The sequence below is a fragment of the Zalophus californianus genome, chromosome 7 (genome assembly GCF_009762305.2).
Source record: "Zalophus californianus isolate mZalCal1 chromosome 7, mZalCal1.pri.v2, whole genome shotgun sequence".
Taxonomy (NCBI): domain Eukaryota; kingdom Metazoa; phylum Chordata; class Mammalia; order Carnivora; family Otariidae; genus Zalophus; species Zalophus californianus.
In genome coordinates, this window is record NC_045601.1 from 40,789,300 (window position 1) to 40,812,488 (window position 23,189).

The following is a 23,189-nucleotide window of genomic DNA, read 5'->3' on the forward strand; positions in this document are numbered from 1 at the left end:
CAACATCCGCAAATCAATCAATGTGATACAATACATTAATAAAAGAAAGAACAAGAACCATATGATCCTCTCAATAGATGCAGAAAAAGCATTTGACAAAGTACAGCATCCTTTCTTGATTAAAACTCTTTACAGTTTAGGGAGAGAGGGTACATACCTCAGTATCATAAAAGCCATCTATGAAAAACCCACAGCAAATATCATTCTCAATGGGGAAAAATGGAGAGCTTTTCCGCTAAGGTCAGGAACACGGCAGGGATGTCCACTATCACCACTGCTATTCAACATAGTATTAGAAATCCTACCCACAGCAATCAGACAACAAAAAGAAACAAAAGGCATCTGAATCAGCAAAGAAGTCAAACTCTCACTGTTTGCAGATGATATGATACTTTATGTGGAAAACCCAAAAGACTCCACCCCAAAACTGTTAGAACTCATACAGGAATTCAGTAAAGTGGCAGGATATAAAATCAATCCACAGAAATCAGTTGCATTTCTATACACCACCAAGACAAAAGAAAGAGAAATTAAGGAGTCGATCCCATTTACAATTGCACCCAAAATCATAAGATACCTAGGAATAAATCTAACCAAAGAGGCAAAGAATCTGTACTCAGAAAACTATAGAATACTCATGAAAGAAATTGAGGAAGACACAAAGAAATGGGAAAACATTCCATGCTCATGGATTGGAAGAATAAATATTGTGAAAATGTCTATGCTACCTAGAGCAATCTACACATTTAATGCAATCCCTATCAAAATACCATCCACTTTTTTCAAAGAAATGGAACAAATAATCCTAAAATTTGTATGGAACCAGAAAAGACCCCGAATAGCCAGAGGAATGTTGAAAAAGAAAAGCAAAGCTGATGGTATCATAATTCCAGACTTTAAACTCTAGTACAAAGCTGTCATCATCAAGACAGTATGGTACTGGCACAAAAACAGACACATAGATCCATGGAACAGAATAGAGAGCCCAGAAATGGACCCTCAACTATATGGTCAACTCATCTTCGACAAAGCAGGAGAGAATGTCCAATGGAAAAAAGACAGTCTCTTCAACAAATGGTGTTGGGGAAATTGGACAGCCACATGCAGAAAAATGAAACTGGACCATTTCCTTACACCACACATAAAAATAGACTCAAAATGGATGAAAGACCTCAATGTGAGACAGGAATCCATCAAAATCCTAGAAGAGAACACAAGCAGCAACCTCTTCGACCTCAGTTGCAGCAACTTCTTCCCAGACACCTCGCCAAAGGCAGGGGAAGCCAGGGCAAAAATGAACTATTGGGACTTCATCAAGATAAAAAGCTTTTATACAGCAAAAGAAACAGTCAACAAAACCAAAAGACAACTAACAGAGTGACATACCAGATAAAGGGCTAGTATCCAAAATCTTTAAAGAACTTATCAAACTCAACATCCAAAGAACAAATAATCCAATCAAGAAATGGGCAGAAGACATGAACAGACATTTCTGCAAAGAAGACATCCAAATGGCCAACAGACACATGAAAAAGTGTTCAACATCACTCGGCATCAGGGAAATTGAAATCAAAACCTCAATGAGATACCACCTCACACCAGTCAGAATGGCTAAAATTAACAAGTCAGGAAATGACAGATGTTGGCGAGGATGTGGAGAAAGGGGAACCCTCCTACACTGTTGGTGGGAATGCAAGGTGGTGCATCCACCCTGGAAAACGGTACAGAGGTTCCTCAAAAAGTTGAAAATAGAGCTACCATACAATCCAGCAATTGCACTACTGGGTATTTACCCCCAAGATACAAATGTAGTCATCCAAAGGGGCACCTGCACCCCTATGTCCGCAATAGCCAAACTATGGAAAGAGCCTAGATGTCCATCAACAGATGAATGGATAAAGAAGATGTGGTATATATATATATAATGGAATATTATGTAGCTATCAAAAAAGATGAAATCTTGCCATTTGCAATGACGTGGATGGAACTAGAGGGTATTATGCTAAGCAAAATAAGTCAATCAGAGAAAGACAAGTGTCATATGATCTCACTGATACGAGGAATTTGAGAAACAAGACAGAGGATCATAGGGGAAGGGAGGGAAAAAATGAAACAAGATGAAACCGGAGAGGGAGACAACCCATAAGAGACTCAAGACTTAATCTCAGGAAACAAACTGAGGGTTGCTGGAGTGGGTGGGGGGTGGGAGGAATGGGGTTGCTGGGTGATGGACATTGGGGAGCATATGTGCTATGGTGAGCACTGTGAATTGTGTAAGACTGGTGAATCACAGACCTGTAACCCTGAAACAAATAATACATTATATGTTAATTTTTTTAAATGTAAATTTAAAAAAAGTGTATGAATATGTTTGCCACAGAAATGTCATGTGGAAAACATTCAAGGCACAAGGAAATGCATTGATTCATTCAATACTTATTAACTAAGTCCCTGCTCAGTGTAGGGCACTAAGCTGATGATGGTAGTAAAACTACAAGGAGGATGAGGCGTGTTTCAGGGAGAAGAACCAGCATGAGGTAAGGCCCTAGATAGGAAAGAGTTCAATGTCTCAAGAGAAATAAATAAAAGGGAGAATGTTGTGGTTCTGTGTGGCAGAGGGCCAGGGGCTGTTAAAGAGAAGTTGTGAGTCATGGTACTGTTCATCTTAATCATTTGTTTAAATCCTAAATATTTAAAATTTACCTCAGCCTAGCAATATTCAGTAGATCTTTCTATTTTTATTTTTTAAAGATTTATTTGTTTATTTTAGGGGGGTGGGGGGGAAAAGGGGAGAGTGAGAGAAGACGACTCCCCACTGGGTGCAGAGTCCTTTGCAGGGCTTTATCCCATGACCCTGAGATCATGACTGGAGCTGAAATCAAGAGTTGGATGCTTAACTTACTGAGCCACCCAGGCCCCAGATCTTTTCCTTTACATCATAAATGCTTGTTTAAGACTGGAAACTTCTTGAAGGTAGGGATAATCTCTTAATCATTTTCAATTCCTCCAAGTACTGGCACATTTAAATCCCAGCCAGTGAACATTCACAACATGTCTCAACCATATCCTCAGCAGTCTGGGCATGCACTGTTCCTGGTATTAATGTATATTGTGAGTAGAGGTCATTTACAATTCTGAATTTCAATGAAATAAATATAAATCTGACATAAATATAGCCATTGAGCACTACTAAATGACAGCAGAGTCAAATATGTAGGATCAAATTCTCAAAATAATAATACAGTACGTATTAACAGGTAAGTAGTTATTTAGTAGCTACCTGAAGTTCTGCCACTTACTAGCTGGGTATCCTTAGGCAAGTCACTTGATTTCTCCAGGCTTCAGACTTCTCATCTGCAAAATAAAATACTATTTTCTTTATAGAGTTGTGATAAGGATTAAATGAGTCGATACATGTAAATACTTATAACAGCTTGCATACAGTATAAGTTTTGTATTATTATTATTATTAATGATGGTGATGATGATGATGTTAAGAGTCATGTAGCAACTAGGTGATTATTTTTCCTATCCTGGAATAAATGTCTGTGCCTCCAAACTGAACATGAAACCAATGAACTAACTTGGAAAGTGGATAAACAGTCAACTAAAATATTCTTGTTGACTTTTACTTTTTAAATGGAATATCATTCAAGAGTGTCAGCTCTCTTAAATTGATACTCATGTTTAATGTAAATATATATTATAAGTATATCAGAGTCATCAACGGACAAAAAAAAATTGCTTCTGAAAATTCAAACACTGCCTAGATAGATTATTAAAAAGAAAACAAATCTGGTAATAATTTAAAACCACAATTCATGTCAAAACTGTAAGATTTTTAAAGTGCATCTATTCTAGAGTACTACATTACCTTGCCTTGGGCAGGACTAAACCTTACTACTGCTGAGAGACAATATACACAATCTCTTTCAGATTGAAGGCTATTTTGCACTCCATATATTTCTCCTCTACCCCAGGACATAATCAATAACCTTATAAAATAAGTCAGGATTCCTAATCTTAAACATTCTGACCCAAGTGCCAACTGTTTCGGTGTATAGTTTCAAGATAAAATTTAAACATCAATATAGAATAAAACTCTTATCTGGAACTGAAATACTAATTTAAACATAAATATATACAGAATCAATAACCTATTTTTAAAGAGATAGTCAGCTGTTCTACTTTCTCAGACAAAACGTTGGTTATATTTATATAAAAGCAACCATAGTTATTGGCTGGCATAAATAATGCTTACACAAATCTCTCAAGCATTATAATACTTTCTGTTTATGAAGCCTACATTCTGGCTTTACATACAAAAGCAAGATCAAGCTGTGAAAGTCAAAAGAATTTATGACATTGTTCCACTACTAGAGACTACAGAAGAAGGTATTATTGAAGAAGCACTGAAGAGCTCTTAAAGATTCAAAAATCAATCCATTTGCAGCTAACTGTTGGCTGCAGGCATTTATGGAAGAGGGAACAAATGCATTAGAAAAATCTTATTTTTACTTATAAGTAAATACGAAATTAAAAATCCTCTGGTAGTTTGGGGAACAACAAATGACAAATTTTAAAAATGACAAACAAGATGTGCCTGTAATGATGGAATTATTTGCAATCACACTACAGGTGAGGTGTTATATTTTTTATTCACTTACATAATACTTACAATCAAACTTTATCCTTTGAGTTCAATTTGTTTTTCTATTTCTCTCCTCAGTGACTGGAAGCATCTAATGGGTTTTGTTATTAAAAGCAATCATATTTTCTGTAAGACTTGCTGCCTTCTCCACATCTTTTAATTCCAATTCTCTATGTCAGGACTGATACCATCTGGAAAAGAGGATGAATTAAATGCCATGAACCTTTAAATTAGCTTGATATTTCTGGGGCGCCTGGATGGCTCAGTCATTAAGCGTCTGCCTTCGGCTCTGGTCATGATCCCAGGGTCCTGGGATCGAGCCCCACATCAGGCTCCCTGCTCAGCCAGGAGCCTGCTTCTCCCTCTCCCACTCCCCCTGCTTGTGTTCCCTCTCTCGCTGTGTCTCTCTCTGTCAAATAAATAAAATCTTTAAAAAATAATAATATTAAAATATTTTCTTAAAAGATTAGGTTACTTTCCACAGACAACAATTACAAAAAGATTAAGGAGAATAAAAATTCATTAATCAAAAAATGACAAACTCTACAGTTATTGCCAAAATCAGAGCACCTGTGCTAGGCTGAATAATGGCCCCTCCAAAGAGGGACACATCCTAATTTCTAGAATCTGTGAATATGTCACTTTATAAAGCAAAGGGGACTTTGCAGGTATAATTAAGATAAGGATATAGAGGTGGGAAATTAGCCTGGATTATCCAGGTGGGCTCAGTGTAATCACAAGGGTCCTTATAAAATAAAAAGGGAGGCAGAAAAATAAGAAAGAGATATGACAACACAAGCAGAGGTCAAACTGATAAGCATCTATAGGCCAAAGAATGTGAGTAGCCTCTAAAGCCAGAAAAAGCAAGGAAATGGATTCTCCCCAAAACTTCCAGAAGAATGCAGTCCTGCCAACACCTTGATTTTAGCCCAAAGAGACCTATTTTGGACTTCTGACCCACAAAACCAGAAGATAATAAATTTTGTGTTGCTTTAGGCCACTGGGTTTGTGCTAATTTGCTACAACAGCAATAGAAAAATACTTATAGCACCTTTTGAGCATTTACTATGTGCAACTACACATTTTAAATGTATTATGTCATTTAATCATCCTAAGAGCTCTATAAAGTAGATACTGGAGTGCCATCACCAAGGCAGTGTCATAGCTCAATTTCCTCACAAGAATAATAACTATTCAAAAACAAAATACCACTGAGACAATCCTAGAACAGGAAAGTGAGACTCATGCACCCCTTGCACCACAGAGACCAAGACAGACTGCATTACAAGGGTAAGAGAAGCAGCTACATGTTGACCACACTGCCCCTACACCAGGCCAGTGCAGCACCATATGAAAATGTCTCTTCTGAGTCTCCAATTCTTTCAGTGGGAAAAGAGAACACACAGGGGACAACCAGCTTCCCCCCAACATTGTGGATTGTTTTGTGGGAGCCTCTACTCTGATCTTTCCCCAGGGGGATAGCAGGGGAATTTGCAGGGCTCAGTCACTGAGAATTTGACTGTGACAGAGAAGGGAGGATGGGCCTGTAACAACCAGCATAGGGATCTTGGCAGACTGAGTTCATACCTGCAGTGCACAAGTACTAATCCAAACAGTAGTTTTGCTCATCTACAGAACCAAGTCAGGGATACATTCGGATCAGGGAACTCAGTGGGGTGCATATATGCCTGGTTTGAATCCTCAAACAAGAAGTTTTGCTGGCCCTAGAGCCTAGTTTGCCCACACCTAGGCAAAAAGCTGAGTGACACACGACCCACTGTGGAGAGGGTCTCTTGGCCATATCTGGCCAAAACGGCTGGGAGAACAGCTGAAAGTAGTGTGGAAGAGTGGCATTTGAGCAGAGAGGTGGGTGGATAGAGCTGATTGCCGCCAGAGCAAAGCCAATACTGAGCATAGAGGATCCCCCTGCTACACACAGACAGGGGGATTAATTCATATCCAAAGGGCTGAGATTGCCTCACAGCCCTTCCCAATAAGACAGCCTGTTTAGAAAATTGAGATTTTCCTGGAGTGGCCCCTCTCCTTCCTGCCCAGATAAGGGAGCTGAAACATAGCCCCACCCACTGTGGCTCTTCGCCACATCTGACCAGAAGGGCTGGTGAGAACACCTAGAATCTGTGTGGCCCCCTGATGCTTGAGCTGACAGAAATGCAGGCAGAGCCAATTGTTTTCAAAGCAGAGAGTGGGCCTGTTTGGCCAGGGAACTTGGGGCATGAGTCATCTTGAGTTAAGACAACAAAGAGCTTTACCAGCTTTAAAGTTCCTTCTCCCACTGCACCTAAGCAGAGAAACTAATTCATAGCCCCATTCATTACTGACTACAGCCTCAGTCTTCCTGACCAAGGAACCCAACCAAAACATTCAGGAAGCTGTGTAGCCCACTCAACAGCTCTGCTTATAGTAGCACTTAAACAGAGAGCATAGCATGTGACCTTCTCCATCTGCAGAGCAAAACCAGGGGCCTCATCTGGCCAGAGAATTCCGTGAACAATCTTGCCTGATTTGGGTCCCCAAACAAAGAGCTGCACAGGCCCTGGGACATATCCTGCTGTCCTGAAACCCAAATAAGCTGACTTGTGAAGAACTGTCTCTGCCAAAGCAAACCTGTAAAATCTAGAAGAGGAACCCAATTATTCAAATGCACAGATAGCAATATAAAGAATCAAGGATCACAAAAAACTAAAACAAACAAGCAACAACAACAAAAAAAACCCAGGTAAACCATCAAAGGAAACTAACATAGCTCTAATAACTGATCTTAAAGAAATAGAGATCTATGAACTGTCAGACAAAAAATTCCAAATAATCCTCTTAAAGTTTAGTGAACTACAAGAACACACAGACAACTAAATGAAATTAGGAAAACAATGCATGAACAAAACAAGAAGTTCAACAAAGCAACAGAAGCCATCAAAAAAAAAAAAAAAACCTAGAAATCCTAGAGTTGAAAAATAAAATAATTGAACTGAAGAATTCAGTAGAGAGTTTCAAAAGCAGACTTGACCATGCAGAAGAATGAATCAGTGACCTGGAAATAATACATTAGAAATTACCCAGTCAGAGGAACAAAAAGAAAAAAGGATGAAAAAGAGTGAAGGTCTATGAGACCTATAGGACGTAATGAAAAGAAACAATATTCACATTATGAGAATTCCAGAAGGGAAAGAGAAAGGGACAGAAAGTATATTTAAAGCAATAATGGCTAAAAACTTCCCAAACCTGAGGATAGAAATAAACATCAAGATCCATGAGGCCCAAAGGACTCCAAATAGGTAGAACCTAAATAGGGTTACATTAAGACACATTATAATTAAATTGTCAAAAGTCAAAGACAAGAAAGAATTTTAAAAGCAGCAAGAGAAAAGAGAAGTTACATACAAGGGAAACCCCACAAGACTATAGGTGGATTTCTCAAAAGAAACATTCCAAGCTAGTAGAGTATAGGATGACATTCTCAATATATTGAAAGAAAAAAATCAAGCAAGAATACTGCAACTGGCAAAGCTTTCTTTCAGAAATGAAGTAGGGATAAAAACTTTCCAGAACAAACAAAAGCCGAGGGAGCTCATTACCACTAGACCTGACTTTTAAGAAATGCTAAAGGGAGTTCTTTGAGTGGAAATAAAAAGATGCTAATTAACATCATAAAAATATAAAAAGATAATCTTAAACTCACTGGTAATCTTAAATATATAGTCAAAATAGATTCTGTAATTTGGTAGTGGTGGCATATAATACACTTACAACTCTAGTTTAAAAAATAAACATCATAGGGGTGCATGGATGGCTCACTCAGTTAAGCATCTGACTTTTGATTTTGGCTCAGATCATGATCTTAGGATTGTGATATTGAGCCCCACATCAGGTTCTGCACTGAGCACAGAGCCTGCTTAAGCTTCTCTCTCTCCCTCTCCTTCTGCCCCTCCTCCCACTTGCACTTGTACTCTCTCTCTCTCTCCAAATAAATAAATAAAGATAACCAAAACTACAATAATCTTATTATTTACACAATATAAAAATATGTAAATTGTAACACCAATAGCCTAAAATGTGAGGGGGAGAAGAAGCAAAAGTGTAAAGTTTAGGGATGGTTTTGAAGTTGTTATCAGGTTAAAATAGGGTGTCATAATTTTGAGATGTTTTATGTAAGCCCCATGGTAACCACAAGGGAAAAACCTTTACCAATGACACAAAAGAACATGATAAAGAAGCTAAAGCTACTGATACCAAAAGATATCAAAACATGAAAAAAGACAGCAGGATAAAAAACAAGAAACAATGAATCTACAAAACAACCAGAAAACAATAAAATGGCAATAGTAAGTCCTTATCTACCAATAATTACTTTAATGTAAATAGATTAAATTCTCTAATCAAAAAAGAATGGCTGAAGGGTGCCTGGGTGGCTCAGTCGGTTAGGCATCTGCCTTTGGCTCAGGTCATGAGCCCAAGGTCCTGGGATCAAGCCCCACATCGGGCTCCCTGCTCAGCGGGGAATCTGCTTCTCTCTCTCCTTCCCCCTGTGTGAGTGCTCTCTCCCTCTCTCTCTAGTTCTCACTCTCTCTCAAATAAATTAAAAAAAAAAAAACTTAAAAAAAGAAAAAGAATGGCTGAGTGAATTAAAAAAAAAAAAAAACAAGATCCAACAATATGCTGTCTATAGGAGATTCACTTTAGCTTTAAAAGCACACAGACTGAAAGTTAAGGGATAGAAAGTCATTTCAAGCAAATGGTAACAACAACAAAACAGGGTTAGCTATACTTACAACAGACAAATAGACTTTAAACTAAGTATGATAAAAAGAGATAAAGAAGGGCATTATATAATGATAAAGGGGTCAATAATAAGACATAACAATTGTAAAAATGTATGTTCCCAATATTGGAGCACCTAAATATATAAAACAAAACTAATAGATCTAAAAGGAAAAATGAATGGTAATACAATAATAGTTGAGGATTTTAATCCCCAACTCTCAAGAATGGATAGGTCATACAGACAGAGAATTAATAAGGAAAACAGAAGATCAGAGCAACATTATAGACCAAATGGATCTAACAGACATATACAGAACATTCTGTCCAACAATAACAGAATACATATTTTTTTCAAGAACACAAGGAACATTTTCTAGGATAGACTATATGTTAGGCCACAAAAACAGGCAAATTCAAGAAGACTGAAATCATACCAAGTATCTTATCTGACCACAATGGCATGAAGCTAGAAATTAACAGCAAGAGAAAACCTGGAAAATTCATGAACATAGAAATTATGAATAACTAATGGATCAAAGAAGAAATTAAAGGGGTAATATAAATGTTTCCTGAGACAAACAAAAATGGAAAACCAACATTTCAGAACTTATGGGATGCAGCAAAAGCAGTTCTAAGAGGGAAGTTCATAGAAATAAGTGCCTACAATAAGAAGCAAAAAAGATCCCAAATAAGGCACCTAACTCTATGCCCTAAGGAACTAGAAAAAGAACAACCTGAACCCAGAGTTAGCAGAAGAAAGGAAATAATAAAGATGAGAATAGAAATAAATTAGAACAGAAAAACAATAGAAAAGATTAACCAAACTAAGGGTTAGTTCTTTAAAAAGATAAAATTGAGAAACCATTAGCTAGACTAACCAAGGCTAAAAAAAGAAAGGACCTAAATCAATAAACTTATAAGTGAAAAAGGAGACATTACAACTGATACCACAGAAATACAAAGTATCATTAGAGGCTACTATGAACTATATACCAACAAACTAGACGATCTAAAAGAAATGGAGGGGCACCTGGGTGGCTCAGTCAGTTAAGCATCCAACTCTTGATTTCTGCTTAGGTCATAATCTCAGAGTCATGAGATTGAGCCCCACCCTGAGCTCTATGCTGGGTGAGGAGCCTGCTTAAGATTCACTCTCTCTCTCTCTCTCTCTCTCTCTCTCTCTCTCTTCCCCTCTGTCCCCACCCCACACTCTCTTCTCTCTCTCTCTAAAAAAAGAAGAAAGAAAGAAAGAAAGAAAGAAAGAAAGAAAGAAAGAAAGAAAGAAAGAAAGAAAGAAAGAAAGAAAGAAAAATGGAAAAGTTCTCAGAAACACATATCACTTACAAAGACTGAATGAGGAAGAAATAGAAAATCTGAATAGACCAATTATACCATTTAACAAGAAATTAACACCAATCTTTCTCAAATTCTCCAAAACAACTGAAGAAAAGAATCATATAATTATCACAATAGATACCAAAAAAGCATTTGACAAAATTTAACATCCATTCATGATAAAAAAAAAAACTCTTCACAAATTAGGCATAGAGGGAACATACCTCAACATAATAATGGTCATATATGACAAGCCCATAGCTAAACTCATACTCAATGGTGAAAGGTTGAAAACTTTTCTTCTAAGATCAGGAATAAGACAAGGGTGACCATTCTCACCACTCCTCTTCAACATAGTACTAGAAGTCCTAGCTAGAGCAATCAGGCATGAAAAAGAAATAAAATGTATCAGAATTGGAAAGAAGAAGTAAAATTTTCTCTATTTGCAGATAACATGATTTTATATATGGAAAACCTGAAGACTCAATCAAAAACCTGTTAGATCTAATCAGTGAATTCAGTAATGTTGCAAGATACAAAATTAGCATACAAAATTCAGTAGAAGTTCTAAACACTAACAACAAATTTTATGAAAAAGAAGTTAAGAAACCAATCCCATGTACAATAACATCAAAAACAATAAAATACTTAGAAATAAATTTAACCAAGGAGGTGAAAGATCTCTACTCTGAAAACTACAAGAGACATTAATGAAAGAAATTGAAGAAGACACAAATAAATGAGAAGCTATCCCATGTTCATGGATTGGAAGCATTAATATTGTTAAAATGTCAATTCTACCAAAAGCCATCTACAGATTCAATGTAATAACTTCCAAGATTCCAATGGCATTTTTTTTACAGAATTAGAAAAAAACACTCTTAAAATTTATATGGAACCACAAAAGATCCTGAATAGCCAAAGAAATCCTGAGAAAGAAGAACAAAGCAGGAGGTGTCACACTTCCTGATTTCAAGCTATCCTATAAAACTATAGCAATTAGGACAGTATAGTTATGTTGTAAAAACAGACAAATATATCAGTGGAACAGAACTGAGAACCCAGAAATAAAACCTAAGCATATGTGGTCAACTAATATTTGACATGGAAGCCAAGAATATTCAATGGAGAAAAGATAGTCTCTTCAATAAATTGTGCTGGGATAACTGGATATACAGTGTAAAACAATGAAACTAGATCTTATCTTACACCAGTCACAAAAATTAACTTGAAATGGATTAAAGACTTAAATGTAAAACCTAAAATCATGAAACTACTAGAAGAAAACACAGGAATAAAGCTTCCTGACATGGGTCTTGGTAATATTTCGGCTGTGACATCCAAAACACAAGCAACAAAGCAAAAAATAAACTACATCAGACTAAAAAGCTTTATACACCAAATAAAACCATCAACAAAGTGAAAAGACAACCTACAGAATGGGAAAAAATATTTGCAAACCATATATCCAAAATATATAAAGAACTCCTATAACTCAATAACAACAACAACAACAACAAAATCCAATTAAAACATGGGCAAAGGACCTGAACACTTATCCAAAGAAGATATATGAAAGGCCAATAGGTACATTAAAAATTCTCAACATCACTAATCATTAGGAAAATGCAAACTAAAACCACAATGTGATATTACCTCATGCCTAGTAAATGGCCAACATCAAAAGGACAAGGGATAACAAATGCTGGTGTGGATGTGGAACCCTTGTGCCGTGTTAGTGGGATTGTAAATTGGTACAGTCACTATGTAAATAGTATGGAGGATCCTCAAAAATTTTAAAAAATAGAACTATAATCCAGCAATTCTACTTCTGGGAATATATCCAAAGGAAATGAAAACACTAACTCAAAAGATAGCTACATCATTCTTACTTACATGGAATCTAAACAAAACAAAACAAACAAACAAACAAAAAACCCACCACACCAAACTCATATGAGTTTCTATGAGATCAGACTTGCAGTTACCAGAGGCAAAGGGTTGGGGGATGAAGAATTGGAAGAAGTTGGTCAAAAGGTACAGACTTCCAATTACAAAAATAAAAAAGTACTAGGGATGTAATGTACAACATGATGACTGTAGCTAACACTGCTGTATGATACATAGGAAAGTTGTTAAGATAGTAAATCCTAGGAGTTCTCACCAAAAAGAAAATTTTTTTCTTTTTTTCCTTTATATTGTACCTATATAAGATGATGGGTATTAGCTGAACTTATTATGGTAATTGTTTCACAATATATGTAAATCAAACCATCATGCTGTAGGCCTTAAACTTGTATAGTGATGTATGTCAATTATTTCTCAATAAAACTAGAAAAAAGTAGTTACTATAATTATCCCAGTTTCACATATCAGAGAACTAAGGCAAGATTGTTTAAGCAATTTGCCAAAGATACTGAATTCTTAATCATCACTAGGTTTCCTCCTGCCTAAGCAAGATAATATATATACATGAAGGATACCCAAGTAGTAGCAATTTTACTATTGAAGGGTTCTACCAAAGCTCATAGTTTCCTTAAATTTTATTTTGTACCTTGATGAGAATTTTCTAAGTTTATAATATTACAGATTTGAATGATTACTTGAATTTCATAATAAATTAGTGACCTTTATTTATTGTTGATGACTGTATTCCATTTCTAACATTTTCCATTTGTTTCACTTCCGGGAATTCGCATTTTTCATTGAAAACTTTTTCTAGAAATGAAAAAAAAATATTCTCTAGCATATATATTGGTACTCCTATTTAAATACTAGGTATACTTTATCAAACATAATATAAAACACCCACAGATTTACCTTCTATTTGTCCATACACAAATAAAGAAAGTACCTGTGAATATATTAGAAATTATCATACAACATAATTTTGATTATTCCTAACAATAAGTATATATTTAACTTATTTTATTATATCTTTTATTTGGTTGAACAATAAAATGTGCTCTTTTATATTTAATATTTAGAATATATATACTCTATTTAGTGCTACCTTCTCTTCAAAACAAAAAAAGAAAGAAAAAAAGAAATATTATATGATGCCCTTTTTCATGTGTCTGTCTATTTCCAAAAGGTTTATAGAATAATTAAAAAACCAAGTTCAATGCAGTTTTGCTCATGCATAAATGAGAAAGACATATGTTAGGTTTATATTGCTAAACGTCAGAGATATATTTCCAAAGGAGTTAAAAGTGAAATACTATAACCTTAAACTTGACATTAAGATATCTGATGTTAGATTACATGAAAGTAACACTTTTTTATATTACTAAAAGGCTAACTTTACCAGTCATATATTGCAGAAAGAATAACAGGATGTTTCTCTTACACTGCAGAATGAGAACTGTCAGCTAAGATCCAACTGCAATAATTATTACTGATGAGAATGCAAAAAACAGAAATAGCACTACTTGCTGACAGATTGCAGATGGATTGTGGGTTACTAGAAGCAACAAAAATTACATTTCCAGGTGAATAGCAAACTTGCTATGGAAATGTTGCTGAGAAATGAATAGGTTCACTCACCGTAATCTTATTCATGCAAAATGATATTGCTTGAGCTGAATTCCTAATTTTTATAGTTATATCTATACATGTAATTATTTATAAACATTTTAAAAACTAAATTCTAAATGAATGCTTTCTTTTATGCTCAGGAATGTTATGTTACTGGTCACATATTTTGAGAGTTTTCTAAATAAAATGTGTATTTATTCATTCAACTAGCTTTATTGATTGTTTATCACAGGCCTAACATTTTTTTTAACCTGAGGATACAAAAATGCCTCAAACGGTCACTGCTCTCAAAGAAGCCTAGTATGTACATTAAAAATTCTCAACATCACTAATCATTAGGAAAATGCAAACTAAAACTACAATGTGATATTACCTCATGCCTAGTAAATGGCCATTTGGGTCGGGAGATAAAAGCACAACGGAATAACAACAAGTAATGCAGGTAACAATAAGATATATGTAGGCATGCAAAACTGCTCAGGCCACATAGAGAGTAGATAAATCGTCATACTTAATGTTAGAGATTAGCTAAGGAAAGGAGGGGCTGTCAGGGAGATTTCTTGCAGGAGCTGCACCTGACTATTAGCTGATGAATTGGTATCAGCTATATAAAAGCTTTTATGAGAAATGGTGCTGGGAATACTTCAGGTAGAAATACGTACAGAAACAAAGACAGGAAGATAAAAAAGTTCACAGCATGTTGGGTAAACTCCAAGCAGTATGGAGTGACTTAAGCATAAAATAAAACACAAGTCACAACAGTGGACTTCCAGTTCTAAGATGGAAGTGGAAATTGACATTTTGCTCATTCTATTCCTGGAAGTCATCCAGGAATTGAATGAGGAGAAACAAAAACAAAAATACAATCTCATTTTCAAAGTAAAATTAGGGGACGGCTAAATCCTAGGTGAAACTGAAAAAAGGCTGACAAAAATTACTGGAGAAGAGATGGGAATACATTCAAGAGGAAGAAAAGAGAGGATCCCTTGGATGTAGATCCCCAAAAGAACCAGCAAAATCCACTTCTCAGTGGATGAGGGCACACTTTGATGTGAAAAACTAAATTCCTTATTTGTAATCATGAAAACCAATAGTAGACAGTGGTTATAATGTACTTCTGGGCCTATTTTGGGTATGAAAAGCAGAGGTAGGGTTATCTAAGGATCATGAAAATAAGCTCATATCTGTAGATGGGAAGCTGTGGTAGCAAAAGAAAAAAGAAAACAGAAGAAAAATAAAAGAGAAACTTTTGTGTGGTGGTAGGGGATAGAAATAATTTCCTATTGACTAAGGAGAAATAAAATATAAATAACACCCCTCATACTCTCCCCCCGCAAAAAAAAATCCTAGGTCAAAAGAAAATTTCAGATAGGGTGGAACATGGTGCTGGCCATTTCTCCACATGAATCTCCTTTAATTACCAAGTCCAGGACAAAACTCATCATTTAAAGATGAGAAATTAAAATATTATAAGCATAGGATCTATATAAGAATATTATCAGGAATGATGAGAAAAGGAAGAAGAAAAACAAATAGTAGATGATGACTATAAACCAGAAACAATACAACGCAGCAAATAAAATAGTCAACCATGATCTTAAAGACACAAACTGACTTCTGTGAAGCAATAGATCAAAGCCAGGACAGAGAAAAGAACTCAATGAAGAAATGAGGAAATAATAGGAAGAGAGAAATGTTAATAGCAGAGGTAAGGCACTAGGTGGTAGAAGCTGAAAACATAAAACAAAGAGTTTAAAATGATTAGGAAGAAGATAATATGCATGGCAGGCAGGCAAGAAAGCCAACATATAAATAATTGGTGTTCCTATAGAAGAAAAATAAAGTAATGGAAATAAGCAAATAATTTACAATTATATTTCAAGACAACTTTCTTGAAAAAATTAAATCTGAATTTTCCTATGAAAGGTTTCCCCATGCTCCAGAGAAACCTGACTCAGAATGTTCAATACCAAGATATATCCTAATGAAGTCACTGGACTTGCAATTAATAAAACAACACTTTGGAGATGAAGGTTAAAAAAATTAGGTTACCTATAAGAGGAAAAAAAATCAGACTGAGTTCAGACTTCTCCACAGAAACATTTAATTAAAAATTGATACACACCTAAAAAAGTCCTTACAAAGAGAGAAAGTGATCCAATAGTTTTATTTCTAGGCAAACTATTATACAAATACAAAGGCAAAAACAATTTAAAACAAGGAAGAACTCAAGGAATCTTGTTTTCAGAGTCCTTTCTTGGAGAATCCACAGAGAAGAACCTCACTAACCAAAAGATAACTTAAGAAACTACAGCAAAATACTGGAGGTGAACACTGACTATATTTTGCTAGAGAACTAATATTAAAATAAACATAGAGCTGAGGGGGTCAGAAGAGAACATAAATGTTATATGCCCTCATGCCTTAGAAATAGCAAAGAAACAAAAACTGAGGCAAGAGGATGAGGGAAGAAGTGTAAGAATGTTGACTGCTTCAGTTAAAACAGCAAATGGTATCATTTAAAGCAAATCAAAAGAAAGTAGGAATAGTTATATAAATATCAGAGAAGGTGATTATTGGTATGACACAGCAGAATGAAGGATTCAGTGTAATAAAAAAGTTATAATTGAAAAAGTTAATATAACCATAAACTTGAACATATCAAAGAAATAACTAACCACAAAGTAAATACTATGAGAAATGCAAGAAAAAAGTGATTTAAAAACTTAATTATGGTGGGAGGTTCAGCAGACCCCACTTACAACTGGATTTTTCTAGCAAATAAAAAATAAGGACAAAGGAATTAAATAATAGATGTAATAACCCTAACTTAATAGATTTATGGATCTTTAAATTCCTCTAATAGATAATATACTTTTTCCTTTTCATGTCAGTATAACATCCAGAAAAACCAATCAGATGCTTGGTCATAAACTGAAAAAATAAACCAATAACATAAGCCAATAACATCAGAAAACTTATAAGCCAATAATATTTGAAAAGTCTATTTGGAAATTAAGAAATATCATTACTGCTGAAAACATTCATATCAAAAAGAGAATTTTAAAGGAAATCATAATCTTTATACAATGCAATGAAAGGGAGAAATGGAAAATATTACTCAGGGAAAAATCTATTGCTTTAAATGTCTTCACTATTAAAATAGAATTATGAATAATAAAAGACATATGTATTCATACTGAGAAATGTAAAATATTTGTAGAAAGAATAAATAATTGAAAAATGAAGAAATGGAAAGACAGGAGACTGGAGACATAGGCAGATGAGCTACGTGGCACCTTCAGCTTTATTTTTTAGACCAGGAATAAAAATGCAAATGACTTCAGAGTAATATACATGCTTGAAGCAAATGCAACACATGAGACATTGTGAAGGCCACCAAGCAGGGGAAATTAAATATCTTTACCTCACCTAAAGATATTTAATTCTTTTTTTTCTAACCACTTTGCAATTGTTTAAGTATTAGATATTATTGGTTATCCATCCAATTGTCTCCGTTGTTCTTGACTACAGAGTAGAGCTGCCAGGTCCGACTGTTCAGGATAGGTACCACCGTACAGGGGTTCCTCATCTAAGGAGGCATGATTTATAGCATACAAAGTTTTATTAATAGGAACATATTTATTGTAGTATAAATATTATTGACTCTAGTGATGAGCAATTTGGATAATTATTTTCTACTATATTCTAATGAAGTATCTTATCCTACTAACCTTGTTAAAACTAATTCCAAATTGATGAAAATAAATGTCTATCTTAACAGAGTTGATATATATTATACTACTCAATTTATGCAAGAGAAATGTTTCCAATAACTGAATATCCTTTGTGTGACTGCTCTTAAAATATTACATTATATTTAGCACTAGTTCCAAATACTTTTACAGTTTTTTCTCTATATATTTATACTTATGCAAGTATACAAATATATTTATGTAATATTATTTGCCAGGGGAGTCTTCTCAAAATTAAAAATTATTAACGACTAGTTAAGGTGTACAGTGTCATAGGAAAGACTTTCAGACCTAGCAATCATTTCTATAGAAAATGAGATTGAAGCAAGTAAGCTTTGGCTCTCAAAAGAATTTTATTTCCTAGAAAAGAAGATGGGTAGTTATTTTATAGAAAAATAGCATCCTGGGGCACCCCGGGTGGCTCAGTCAGTTAGGCATCCAACTCTTGATTTCAGCTCAGGTCATGATCTCAGGGTCCTGGGATCAAGCCCTATGTTGTGCTTGGGCTCAGCAGTCTGCTTGAGATTCTCTTTCTCCCTCTCCCTCCTTCCCCCCTGCTCTCTAAGTAAATAAATAAAATCTTTTTAAAAAATTTAGTATCCTACTGACTTAAGTTTCTAAATATTGTGAATAAAAATTCACATTTTCTATTTATTTTAGAAAATGGTATTTTAATTTTAATTTTTATTATTTAGAAGTTATACACTGAATTTTAAAAGTTTGCTTGAGAATGAAGCAGCTTCTAGACTTGAGGTGGCTTGGTAACAGAACTTTAATTTTGTTCAGGTTTGATCCAAGGCCATGTTCTTCAGGGCTCTATGTGGGAATGCTGATGAGTAAATCTATCATGGTATCTCCACTCCCTTTCTCAAGAATTGTTTAAAACAATTCTTCTTGATGCTGAAGAAGAATCTGATGGCAGGTGGGCAGGGCTTCTGGAAAATACTTTCCTTCCTTGTGGAAAAGAGATGTTTGGTAAGGAATAAGGAGGGTGCAGAGAATTTCTTTCTTTCTTTCTTTCTTTCTTGCTTGCTTGCTTGCTTGCTTGCTTGCTTGCTTTCTCTCTCTCTCTCTTTCTTTCAAAATTATCATACTTAAGTGCTTAAAGCAAGCAATCCTAGAACTGCTCTGCCTCCAGGATAGGTTCTAAATGCCTCCATTCTCACCTCCTCCTGAAATGGGGTATTTGGTAAGATTTTAAAAAAGAAACAAACATTTTCAAAATAATGCATGGGAGTTGTACTTTAATAAATTAGGTGAAAATTAAAAAACAGCAACCAAAAAAAAAAAAAACCTCGTTTAGAATGAAGTCGGGAGGCCAACAGGGGGAGCTCTTACACCTAGCACCAGTTATCAATTGCACACCCAACAGAAGAGATGGACTTTGCATGTCCAAACTACTTTACTCTCCCATCCAGAGAAAGGAAGATTTCTTCTTGCCCTGGCAACAGCCTAGCCAATGAAAAGCCACTATACTTCAAACTCCCAATTTACTCCAATGGACTAGGTTTATAACAGTCCCTCCCAACTATCCCCTTTCCTCTACACTCCTTTCCTTCCTTCTCCATACTTGGCTATGGTTTTGCTGCAGCTTGCTTGTCCTGGATTGCAGTTCTCTGCTATTCCTGAATAAACCCTTCTTTTGCTGACAAAATAACTGGAAGTTTCATTTTCAAGGTTAACAGTTAATACAAATTATAAAAAGGGCCTGTTTTGTCTTGTGGTTTACTTAGCAGGACCTGAAGCCCTTACCCTATTCTACCTTCAGTTCTAGTGAGGAGAAAATTAGATGGAAACATTTGACTGAGAGACAGACACAGGGTTTCAAAGATTAAGAAATTATGGGGGTGGGGGGAGTTATTAAAGAAAAAGAAAACAAAAGAACAGTCCCTAATATCTAGAAGTAGTAGCTAATATTTACTGAGCACTTACCGTGAGCCTGACACCTTTCTGTGCACTTTGCTTGTTTTCATTTAATCCACACAGCAACATTATGAAGAAGGTACTATTACTCTCCCATCTTAAAGTTGAGGAATCTGAAGCACAAAAAATGAAATTTGCCCAAGATTACACAGCTAATTTGAGATGGAGGTAGCATTTAAGCACAGGCATCCTTACTCCAGTTTTAAGCATGTCTCTAAACGTTTCCCTCTACTGACATTTAATCCAAGGTTGTATCTATATGGAGATTCAATGGGAAAAGTCCATCTTCTGGACTCCATTTGTATGAGAGAGCTCCCTTTTTAAAGCATAATTTTCATGTTATTGTGTTAGCCAACTCTTTGTTTTTCTGTCTTACTAAAGACTAACATTTGGGATTGCTGAACTGTGGTGCAGTGTCTAACCATGCCTGAGTCAAAGCATTAGCCTAAATAATTATAAAAACTTAACAATTACCCTTCTTACAGTCTCTCAGATTTGATTTTTATGCAAAAATAATTAGATGAAACCGATTCAATGTCTGAAGTAAATTATAAATGTGGCTCACCTTATATTTCTGTTGGAAAATGATGATTTAAACATTGCCTTAATAACATATTTAATAAGAATTCAAAAATCTGATAAATGCCTACATAGAAATAGTTGGCTCCTTTCTACAGCATAATAACATTTTTTGGTGAATGATTGCTTGATTTTAATAGTTCTTCAATATATGATAACATTGTATTTTATCACCTCCTATGTGAGGTCAATAAATCGTTAACATATTTTAGCTAATTGTCCTTCAGAAGCAAAATGTTTTAGAACTGCCATTAGCATTTTTTCAAGTAGTCACTCTAAATGATTATAAAATAGTATATTAAACACTAGAAACTTTTTAATTCTCTACCCACTTCATTATTTACATGGTGAATATTTGCTTTTTTCCCCTAAATTTATATATGTTCTGCCTGAAATAAATCTTATACTTTTGTATTCACTTACTTCACTGGTATAGACATATCTTGTTGTCATGGGAATTACTAGTTTACATTTGGGGGGAAAAAAACCTGTGTGGAAAGAAAATTGTTCACAGACTATCTTAATATTAAGGTAATAAATTAGGAGAGTGTTTTACCTTTATTGTATCTTGATTTTTGATTTAAAAAAATCAAAATCTGTCTTCACTAACAAAAGCATGTCTTTAAGCAGGATACAGCCTCTTCCAATTCTAAGTTTATACTGACCCCTATAGGTTATTTTCTCCTAATCTATTCCTGGCTTATTCTTATAGAACATATGTTAAAATATTTAAACATGTTTACATTTAGACTTTATTTTAGGATTAAAGTCATAACATACTTTTCATAGATCCTTTCTCTCCTTGTATTGTACAATATAAACTATGCATAAATTTTATTCATCCTTTAAGACAATTTATTTTGGGGGAAACTAGCTTGTATTGATTGTCTACAATAGGCTTACACTGTGCTATAATTTATAAGACCATGTGATATTATTTAATCCTCTCAACTCTTTAAGGTTGAAATATTACTAACAAGGATTCTGAGATTCTGAGAAGTCAAGTACCTTACCAAAGGTATTTTCACAACTTATATGGAAAGCAGAATTTAAAATGCAGAATTTGAAAGGACAGGTATGTCAATGACATTAACAATCGAAGTGAGAAGTTAAAAACTAAGTCAATAGTTTCTCCCCACTTGATAATATTTCCATTAAGTTTTTTAGATCCATATTAAGGACTTGTGATTTTACAACATTTCTCTTTGGATATCTACCTCAATCGTGTATCTTTGTTAAAATGACTTAAGTAGAACCATTTTAAAATGGAGCCAGAGCAGCCATTTCAGGGGAAACGGTTTTCACATCCAGTTTCTCGAAACTTTGAACTTGGCCAAACCAACATTCAAGAAGTCAGCAAGCAGGAGAATATTCTTGTTTAGAAAAAGTGAACTTTTGCCTAGTGATCACTTCACCTGACCAATCAATGAGTGCAAATCCAGCCCTACTCGTCAGCACCAACGAACTCTTATTTAAAACTATTTACCCAATCTTCCTCTTTTTTTTTTCCCATGAAAATCCTGTCAACCTCCTGAAATCTGTACACTATTTGGGATTCTACTTAAAACTGTGTACCCTGAATTGCAATTCTTTGATTCCAGTTAAACGCTTTGCTTCTTGAACTGGTTTCTTGTTTCCAGGCTGACATCTTCAACTCTTAACGGCAATGTTAGTTTTGCATCTCATTACTCTTGGTTTTTAAGCTTGCATTTTCACGTGCTGAGGGGTAACATTTCTGAGACTTCAAGTTCAACATGTCCAAACTAAACCCACTGTCCTTTACCGAATTTCATTCCTTCATTTTTGCTACTTATCATTTAATGGTCATAGTTCTAGATTCCTAGGTGTTACCTCACCTTCACCCATCTAATTTTTGTAAACTTTATAAAACTTTTATTATTAATGACAATGACTATTTCTATTTTAAGTTATTTCTGTGCACCAAACTGTTCTCCCAGAATATTTTTGTAAAAGAACTAGAAATTTGTGTGCATTCCCTGGAGATGATCATTATCACTTAATTTGCAAGGATTCCAAATGTCTCCTGAACAGCTCATAACGTTCAATAAAACCAATGCTATGTTTAAGTTTTTATAATCACTATGTATTTTTTACCTAATTAAAATTTTTTAAAGTGCAAACTTCCTGTAACATCTTAATTGGACAAGAAATGAAAATGCGTGTCAACAAAGAAGTAATACAAAGAACTGTAAGTACCCAAACGAATGGAAATACCCCAATAAACTTGTCCCAGTCAGTGGCCTACAGGAGTACCTGGGAATGTAAGTGGGGGGAAAAGGACGCAAAAGTGTAAAAAAGAGAAATAAGTGGATGACCGGATGAGCATTGAGAAAAAGAAGGCAATCCTCCAAAAGCCGTCAGAAATTTTTCTAATAGACGAGGACAAAATCATCAACCACCACCTCAGCCTCTACTAAACCCAAATTCAAATAAACATTAAGTAATGGTGAGTTTTTCTCACATCGTTTCCTTAAGGTGGCAAACTACCCTCAGCCTGCATTAGCCAGAAATTTCCGCCCGGGTGTTAAAGAACTCTGCTCCGAAACCAGCCTCAAATTCCAACAATGCGCACGCGCAATCTCAACACGACACCCTCCCCCCACCCCACC

At 35.1% G+C, this 23,189-nt stretch overlaps 1 long non-coding RNA gene across 1 annotated transcript; it reads right to left on the reverse strand.

Moving 5' to 3' along the window:
- Positions 1–3,299: 3,299 nt before the first annotated feature.
- On the reverse strand, positions 3,300–23,120 carry LOC113926297. Its single transcript, XR_003521274.2, has 4 exons — positions 23,042–23,120; positions 19,990–20,093; positions 4,679–4,842; positions 3,300–3,354 (listed from the first exon to the last, which is right to left on the reverse strand). It is a non-coding gene; the product is annotated as an uncharacterized LOC113926297 (long non-coding RNA).
- Between the last annotated feature and the right edge of the window lie 69 nt (positions 23,121–23,189).